Source organism: Propithecus coquereli, unplaced genomic scaffold, assembly GCF_000956105.1.
Source record: "Propithecus coquereli isolate 6110/MARCELLA unplaced genomic scaffold, Pcoq_1.0 Scaffold210, whole genome shotgun sequence".
NCBI classification, from domain to species: domain Eukaryota; kingdom Metazoa; phylum Chordata; class Mammalia; order Primates; family Indriidae; genus Propithecus; species Propithecus coquereli.
In genome coordinates, this window is record NW_012146079.1 from 5833035 (window position 1) to 5842985 (window position 9951).

Sequence of the window (9951 nt, forward strand, 5' to 3'; positions counted from 1 at the left end):
GTGGGGAGGAGAAAGGGGCTGAAGGTAAAGTCCATGACCAGTGGCCAATGATGTCCTCAATCCTGTGTTCGTAATGAAGCCTCCATAAAAACCCAAAAGATCAGGGCGGCATGCCAGGAGAGGGCATGGAAGCTCCGCATCCGCTCCCACATGCCTTCTCTACACATCTCTTCCCCCTGTACCTTTGCAATCCTTTGTAACAAACCGCTCAATGTAAGCAAAGTGGTTCCCTGGGTTCTGTGAGCCGCTCCAGCAAGTTAGTCGGATTCGAGGAGGGGTCGTGGGAACCCTGATGCATTGATGGTCAGTCAGAAGCACGCGTAAAACAACCCGGGGCTTGCAACGGTTGGAAGTGGGGGGCAGACTTGGGGACTGAGCCCTCACCCTGTGGGACCTGACGCTATCTCCAAGTAGATAGTGTCAGAATGGAATCGAATTGTAGGACACTGAGCTGGTGTCCACTGCAGAAGTGATCACTTGCTTGATGGGTGGGGAACCCCCCCCACATCTGGTGTCAGAAATGCGTTGTGAGATTATAGTGGGAGAAACTGCATCGTATGTTTATTTCCATGTTCTGAGTGGGTTTAGCTAGAATCCCCCCTACACCTGATGTATTAATAATTAACTCTTAGTAAGTTTCTACCCACCCACCCTGACCCTGCTCTTTGGCTATAAAGTCCCACTTGCTCATGTTGTGTTCTCATTTGAGCCCAGTTCTACATCGAGGTCCCTTTTCCCTGTTGCAATAGTCCTGAATGGAACTATTTTTACTGCTTTAACTACTGTCCAGCTCTGGTTTTCCCTTGACGGCAGCACTGACCTTGGAGCTTGCTCTGAGGGGTTTGTCTCATCCGGACAAATGGGTCCTGTCAGGCTGCCGTCACCCCAGCCTCCCTGCGTCAGGGCCCCGCTGCACACACACTTTTCCTGCGTGCCATCCTCCTTTAGGGGTTTCTGTTTGGGACCATGCAAAGCATTGGACATGGATGGGAACGTTGCTCACAGATTTCCTCACTGCTGAAAAGTGAAAAGCAAATGATGTCAGATCTGCGTCTGACATTTCCACATCTTTCTCCAATTTTTTTGGTCCTCTTCTGCTTGCACCTAATGGTTTCAAGAGTGACTGGTGGTCAAAAGGTTCTTAGGGATGGAAGGAACAAAACACTGGCTTCATAATCTTCCTTCACAGTTTCCCAGCCTAAAAAATAACCACTTTCCTACCTGGATGATTCAGAACAGCAACAGCGATTCACCTGGATCCTAGGGGAGGGCTGAGTTCCCTCCTTTGAACCCGCCTCCCTCCATCCTGACTGTCCCCTTCAGACCTCCAGTGATGTTCCATTCAGAACAAAGGTCCTAAAATGTTTATTTGTCTCTGCTTTCTTCCCACTGCCTTGCCTCATGAAGCATTCTTTTCTGTGAACTTTTATTTAAATTTGTTTTTACACTGGGTGCGGTGGTGGTAATCCCAGCACTTTGGGAAGCCAAGTTGAGGCCAGGGGTTCAAGACCAGCCTGGGCAACAGAGAGAGAACCCCATCTCTACAAAAAGTAAAAATAAATAAATAAATTTGATTTTAAAATTAGAAGTAAATTTTTGTTAAGATAAAATATATTTTGCAAAGGCTGTACACATTCCAAAAAAAAGAAAAGTAAATAAATAAAATACTTTAAAAATATATTTAAAAAATTACTGTAACTTCTTTTTATGACATTTCTAAATGCACAGTACTCTCTGGTTCCTAAATTACTGTCCCTTTCTAGCCCATTGCCTCCATCTGCCTTTTGTTTTTTTACTTTATTTATTTTTAATTTTTAATTGTGGTAAAATACACATAAAATTTACCATCTTAACCATTTTTAAGTATGCAGTTTTCAATAGTATTAAGTACATTCACATTGTTGTGCAACTATCACCACCATCCATTTCCAGAAATTATTATTATTATTCATTAATTCATTAATTTTTGAGACAGAGTCTCGCTCTGTTGCCTGGGCCAGAGTGCAGTGGCGTCATCATAGCTCACTGCAGCCGCCAACTCCTGGGCTCAAGTGATCCTCCTGCCTCAGCCTCCCGAATAGCAGGGACTACAGGCACACACCACTAGGCCTGGCTAATTTTTCTGTTTTTTGTAGAGATGAGGTCTCGCTCTTGCTCAAGCTGGTCTCGAACTCCTGATTTCAAGTGATCCTCTTGCCTTGGCCTCCCAAAATGCTAGGATTACAGGCGTGAAACCACCGCGCCCAGCCTTTATTATTATTATTGAACTTCATTTTTTCGGGGCAGTTTTAGGTCCATAGCAAAACTGAGCGCAAAATGTGGAGAGTTCTATATACGCCCTGCCCCACAGGAGCGCAGCCTCTCTCACTATTGACATCCCCCACCAGAGTGGTGCATTTGTTACAACTGGTGAACCTACATTGACACGTCATTATCACTTGAAGCTCTCCAGAACTTTGTCATCTTGCAAAACTAAAACTCCCTACCCATTAAACAATAACTCGCATTCCCCTCCTCCTAGCTCCCAGTGGCTGCCATTCTACTGTCTTTTTCTGGGATTTTGATGTCATATAAGTGGAATGGTACAATATTGTCTTTTTGTGTCTGGCTTATTTCACTTAGCGTAATGTCTTGAAGTTCATTCATGCTGTAGAATATGTCAGAATTTCATTCTTTTTTAAGGCTGAATCATAGATCGTTGTGCATACAGACTGCATTTGAGTTACCCATTCATCTGTCAATGTACGCTTTGGTTGCTTCCACCCTTTGGCTAGTGAATCATGCTGCTATGAAAATGGATGTGTAAATATCTCTCTAAGACCCTGCTTTCAATTCGTGTAGTTATATGTCCAGAAGTAGAATTGCTGGATCATATAGTAATTCCTTTTTTAATTTTTTGAGGAATCACCATACTGCTTTCCATAGCAGCTGTACCATTCTACATTTCCGCTAACCATGGACAAGTGTTCCAATATCCCCATCCTTACCAACTCCTTCCTTCTTTTTGTTTCTTTCTTTCTTTCTGTCTTTCTTTCTTTCATAGTAGCCATCCTAATGGGTGTGAGGTGATGTGCACTTTTACCTTTTAAGCCTTTATTAAAAGCCTGGTGTCTTTTCTTAAAATTTTTTTATTTCAATAGATTTAAGGGGTACAAGTAGTTTTTTGGAACATGGATGAATTGTATAGTGACAAAGCCAGGGTTTTTAGTGAACCCGTCACCCAAATAGTATACATGGTACCCAATAGGTAGTTTTTAATCCCTCCCCCTCCCCCTTTCTGAGTCTCCAAAGTCCCTTATAACAATCTGTGTGACCATGTATACGCATCATTCAGCTCCCACTTATAAGTGAGAACATGTGGTCTTTGTTTTTCCATTCGTGAGATACTTCACTTAGGATTATAGCTTCCAGTTCCATCCAAGTTGCTACTAAAGACATTATTTCATTCTTTTTTATGGCTGAGTAGTACTCCATGGTATGTATTAATATTATATATACCACATTTTCTTTATCCACTCATCAGTTGCTGGGCACTTAGGCTGATTCCATATCCTTGCAATTGTGAATTGCAGGGCAATAAACATACAAGTGCACCTGTCTTTTTGATACAATGACTTATTTTCCTTTGGGTAGATACCCAGTAGTGGGATTGCTGTATCGAATGGTAGGTCTACTTTTAGTTGAGGAATCTCCATACTGTTTTCCATAAAGGTTGCACTAATTTACATTCCTACCAACAGTGAGTAAGTGTTCCCTTTTTACTGCTTCCATGCCAACATCTATTGTTTTTTGACTTTTTGATAATGGCCATTCTGACAGAGGTAAGGTAATATCTCATTGTGGTTTTTGCTGTTCTTGTATCCTTTCCTGGAAAAGTCTGGTGTCTTTTAGGCACAATCTACTTCTTTCAAACCCTGTTAAGTAGGCACTTTACTATTCATCTGTGTATTTTCTTTCTCAAAATATGTACAATAGGATTTCAGGGGTAACTTAGTTGATAACTTCAGGTGGGAGAACAATTTGGTCAGCAGAGACATCTGCCCCTCAGACAGTGCCCAGAGTGATTCGGCCAAATATCCTGACTGGCAAGACATCTCTTTCCTCCTTTACAGCTCCAGGATGCCTGTCCCAAAGCTAGTCGCTTCTGCCCAGAGAACAGCCTCCCCAGATGGAATTCTTGGTGTGGAGTCCGAGGTGCTTGGATATCTTAACAGGTTACATATTATATGTGTGTGTATTTACCAGTAGTTGCCTTAATCTCACTGAGGTTATGGAAGGCAATCATTATTAGGACATTACGCATTATGGCAATGTGTCCTAAAATCACATCGAAATTAGTAAAACACAATAGCACATTTTTTCCACTTTTTAACCCTAGTCAGGGATCCTGAGGTGGTGTTTCCAGGGCTCACCCTTTGGTTACTGCCTCATGGGTGGGCTCAGAGGCAGCCCTGAGCCTGGCCCGTAAGCAGGGCTGGGAAGCATATTCTCTCCCGCTAGAGGGCGTTCAGGTCCTTTGTTCAGATCTTCTTTGGAAATCCAGGGAGTCCTCTGGCTCTTCTCCGGTTCAACAAGGCCTCCCCAGGCTCTAATTTTGGATGTTGATCTTGGGTGTTCAGACCTGGAGACCCAGCTGAATCAGGAAACAGCATATTCTCCAGGGGCTCTTGGCGGTGACCCTGAGGGAGTCAGGGTCCCTGCTGAAAAGCAGGCTGTGAGAATGGGGTGAGACAGGGAGGGCACCTCTCACAGGGCACTCCGGGCCCACGCAGGTGAAAAACAAAAAAGAATGCCTTTGTTCTCCTCACATTTTGAGTTCTCAAAATGAAAATAAAATTTAAAAATTAAAAAAAAAATGGTAGGGGGCCAAAGAAAAATGTGTTCATCTACTTTGCCTTCCTCTGTGGTATTTCCTAAAAAGTTGAAAATTGTGTGGGAGGCAGAGGAAGCCACCATCTCTGCTTCCTCACTTGATTGTGTGACCTATGAGCAGCATTTGGACTTTGTAAGCTTCAAGAGTCACCAGTTCAATAGTAGGCGCCCAGGCCCCACCTGCAGGGGTTCTGAGTCAGTAGGCCCAGGGCATGGCCCATGACTCTGCCTTTTTGGCAAACATTTCATTGACTTCTCAGGCAGATGACCCTTAAAGCACACTTAAAGAAACTTGCCATTGGACTGGTGTCCTCTGGTGCCATTCACTTAATCTGATAGTTGTAATGTAAGTTTGACGTTCCAAATGGGAAGCATCCCTGCAGGAATTCCATAAATTTTAATATTTCAATTAGACAATGGATTCCTTTTTCTCTTGTATAACCATGAGTCCCCTTGGGTGGGCTCTCTCTTGGGTTCTGAAATGTAGTGTTTCCCAGGGGCCCCCACCCAATTCTAACTCCTGTTTCCCATTCAGGACCCTTAGTCTCCTGCTTCTGGTGCTTTGGGGCTCCCGGGGCCTGGCAGCCTTCTCAATTGCTTTCATTCACTACACTGAACTCTTGGGAGAAATCTTCTTCCCTCCTGGGATAGAAGCCCCCAAATGAGAGTCAGGTTTTGCCTCTCCTTCCCTAATATCTGGGAGTCTCCTTCCCTAGTATCAGCTCCAAACTCACACAAACATAAACACACACAGCATGCAGCTATAACAACTGTGGCTGTTCTCCAAGCATAGCCTGGTTGCCAGACTATCGCTAATTTTAAGGCTTTGTATGGTACTTTTTGCTTTGATGGTGCTTGGTAAAACTGGGGTCAACAAATTCAAGAATTGGTTGTTACCCTACCCGTGTCTGGGACAGCTACAATTAGGACATGTTGAACAAAAATTCACTTTGGAGAACTCGATGCAGAGGTGACAGGTAATTGGAAGGGGGATGCTCCTAGAACCTGTTTTAAACTGACACAAGTCTTTAAGACTCACAGATGCAGAAACGACTGCGTCTTCAGCACACATGAGAGTGAACACACACGACACCAGTTTTTCCATTTCCTACCACTTCCAGGCTCCCAGCTGTCAGCACTTTCTTGCTTAATTCTTATATTAATTATCAAGTCTCTGGTTGGCAGCCCCCAGCTATCTGCCCTAAGTCTGCTATTGAGATCCTTACCAACTCTGTCACCAGTTTGTAATGACCTGGTAGTGACCCTCACCCCATGACTCAACTATCAGAGGTAACTTCTTCATTTTTTGTTTGTTTTATTTTTTGTTGATTTTTAAGTTTTTTCTTTCTTTCTTTCTTCTTCTCTTTTTGTTGTTTTTAGAGACAACTTCTTGGAAGACTGCTCCTGAGCCTGCCTTCTGAGAGGCCACCTCACCCCCCCCCCAATCAAGTGTCAACTCCTAGGCCCAAATGGCAGACATCAACATGGGTATCTGGCAGCAAAGAGAGGTCCAGAGTCACAAGGAAAAGGACTCACAAGTTTGGCCCTAAAGAAGGTGGGCACCATGGCCCAGGTTCCAGACCTCAGTCGTGAATACTGAGAAACTTCGTCTTGTCTGTGGCTCGGCAGTGCTGGGACTCAAGGAGCTCTGGGTCAGAGGAGAGACTGATGCATGAAGCCATCACTTAAACTGCCAAATAAGATCAGATAGTTACGTAAGCCCAACCAACCGAATAGGCAGGGGCAGGGTGTGGGGGCACTTTGCTTGGTGGGTGTGGCTCAGAGTAAGTACAGCGAGAGGTACGATTCCAGAGTAAATGGGATGGCTCTCTGCTTGCTTTCAGTCAGCAAATATTTAGCTGGAATCTCTTCCATAGCTATGCCAGTAGTTGATGGCTGGTGTCTGTTTGCATTGGTCAGTGTCTGTGCATGTCAGTTAAATATTATCGCCACCACCCTTAATCACAGGTGCTAGAAGAGTCAGAATTTCTAATAGCCTGACAGGACCGACCGTCTCTCTCCCAGACTGACTATAAGCACCTCATTAGACTTTAAGAGGTTCTACTCCTTGGTTAACTACCAGCACCTAGCACGTAGTGGATGTTTAATGGCACAATTAGGTGCTCGTAGTGTTGCGCTCATGCTGGTGCCTGGATGGGCTCTGCCGATTTGCCCTTGTGCTTCCCTTTTCTGAGCCTCCATGGTTGACCACGGACTGTTTATAATCTGTGACACTCTTTGCATACACCAGAATGTCCTGGGAGGCACTGTCTTTCAGGTAGCCTGGCTGGCTCAACAATGAATATTTTACTGAGCTCTTACTGTATGCCAGGCTTTGGAGAGATGGCAGTGGATAAAATAGTCGTGGTTCGTACCCATTGGAGTATAACATCTGAGAAGTCAGGCCTTAAACACAAGAGATGAGTAGTATAGACAGAGAAGGACCCAGCACTATGGGGGCACAGGGCAGAGGGATGGGGTTGCCTCTGAGAGGAAGGGATGTTTCAGCTGAGACTTCAGTTAGTTGGGTGAAGGGAATGGGGACAGGGAGGTAAGAAGATGAGAAATCTGGGCAGAGCAAACAGGATTTACAAAGGCTCAGATATGGGAAAGTAGGCTGGGTTGGTGCAGCAGGAGATGAGTGGGAGAGGTGGGCTGTAGGTGTGATGAGGATTTGGGGTGTCATGGCCAGATGAATGCACTTTGTGGGAACCCCTAAGTCCAGGGAGCAAGGGCTCCTGCTGCTTGTGCCAAAGCCAGGCTTCCTCCAGGCATGGACTCCTCCATTGCCAGCTGCGGCTTAAGCAATCCACAATGGCTTTGCTGAACCTTCCTGAGACCACAGGGCAGCCTAGGATATGTCTACCCTCCAGTCTCACCCTCCCCTTCCCTTGGGGTCAGACTCGCATCACAGTTTATGACTCTCCCAGACTCCTCCAATTCCCACCCACGTTTCTACCAGACAGTTCCCCAGATAAAACCCTTGTATGCTTAATTCTAACTTGGGGTCTGCTTCTTGGAGGATCTGGACTAACACATGGGCTTTACACTAATAATAATGTGAAGCCATTGGCTGACTTTAAATGAGGGAGAGACGTGATCAGAATATATCTGAAAAAGATCAATCTGGCTGCAGGGTAGAGAGTATGACAGGAGGGGATCAAAAGTAGGGACAGGAAGGCCCATGGGGAGGTGTTACAGTGATGCAGGTCGGATGGCTTGGACTAGGGGGTGGGAGAAGAGAATCAATCGTGGTTGGATTTAGGAGATGGTTAGGAAGAAGAGACGGCACTCAGTGATGGATTGAATGTGAAGTGTGAGGGAGGGAGGAGATGATTCTAGGATCCTGGCTTATGCCACAAGGGGGACAAAGCTCAGGGTTGGGAGTTGCATCCAGTTCTGCTTAGGGAAAAACACAGAATCTGGCCCATAGAAACGTGAGCTCTGTTGTCAGCTGCTGCCTGGGTGGAACACCCCCTGGGAACCTCCACCACCACTGGCTTGAGTTCATGTTCACCAAGCAGACTTCTGATTGCTAATTCGGCCACACAGGTGTTCAGACACCAGGCAGACCTCTCTGGGAAGGAATAGTGTCCACTCAGAAGGAATGAACAAACTCATTGGCATTCTAGCTTATTCAGCAATGTCGTGGGCGTCTGGTGGGCCTGAGCCAACATCTCTGAGTCTGGGATACTGGCAAGGATGGAGACTGACTCTGGACCATGGTGAATTCACCGGAGGAGCTCCGCTGTGCTCTCAGGGCCTCTGTGTGGATAGCCAGCTGCCCTTCTTGAGACACACTGGGGCAAGCTGAATAATGGCCCTAATTATGTCCACTTGCTGAATCCCCAGAACCCGTGACTGTGTTGCCTGATGTGCTAAAAGGGACTATGCAGATGTGATTAAGTTGAGGACCTTGAGGTGAGGAGACCCTCCTGGGCTATCTGGGCAGGGCCAGTGGAATAGCAAGAGTCATTATAAGAGGGAGGCAGGAGGATCAGAGGGAATAACAGGAGACGTGACGATGGAAGCAAGAAGGGGGCCATGCAAGGAAGCGGCCACGAGCCAAGGAATGCAGGCAGCCTGGAGAAGTGGTAAGAGCCAAGGAAACAGATTCTCCTAGGGCCTCCAGAAGGAATGCCGGCTTGCCAGCACCTTGATTGTAGCCCAGTGAAGCTGACTTTAAAATTCTGACCTCCTGAACTGCAAGAGAATACATTTTTGTCATTTTAAGCCACAAAAACAACTTTGTGGTAAGTTGTTACAGCAGCCATAGAGAACTAACACACACATTAACTGCACCATCTCACCTTTGCAAAAGACAACCAACAGCAGACTGAGTGTAGACATGCCTGTGTTCAGGCCACAGTGACTATAATGAGGGACCGTGTAGAATGGATATGTGTCATTTGTGGCTGGTGAGCATCTTTTGAATAAATACCTTTCCTATTTTTAGGGACTTTTAGGTCAGACTACATTTCCCAGGATCCCTTGCAACCAGGACTCGAGCATATGTCATGAGCCCCAGCCATCAGATGCCCGTTTAGGGGAAGACCCCTGGAGGAATCCTTCCCTGGTCTTCACAGGGGCTCAGCGGAGCAGTCGTTAAGAACTTGGGCCGGAAGGGGCAGAGGGCCTGGCAGTGGCGTCCCATCTCAGTATGCAAAGCACCAGCGGCACCTGGCCGTGGGGGGAAGATGATTTGGATATTGCTCCAGGCCGAAGAGCCTGCGGGCCTGATTTTCTGGCCTTCCTGGAAATTCTGTGAGCCCCCCAATATCCTTCAGTAAATGGTTTGCTACGTAATCTCGGACTGCGGATTTTTGCATTTGCCATTAAGATTTCTGACGGATGTGTCCCCTTACGGCGCGGTAGTAGCCTGTCAATTTCAGTGCTGGAAGGTGAAGCGTTTTGCCTTCCCAGCCAGGCAGAATTGTTCGGTAAGATTAGGACGTGGAAGCCAAAGTGCACATTGGTGTCCAGTTCCAGCTGCAGAGCCTCACGGCAACCACAGAGCAGCTGGCCGTCTTCGCGCGGCCATGGAGGGGACCGTGTCCAGACAGTGAGTGAGGAATGAGT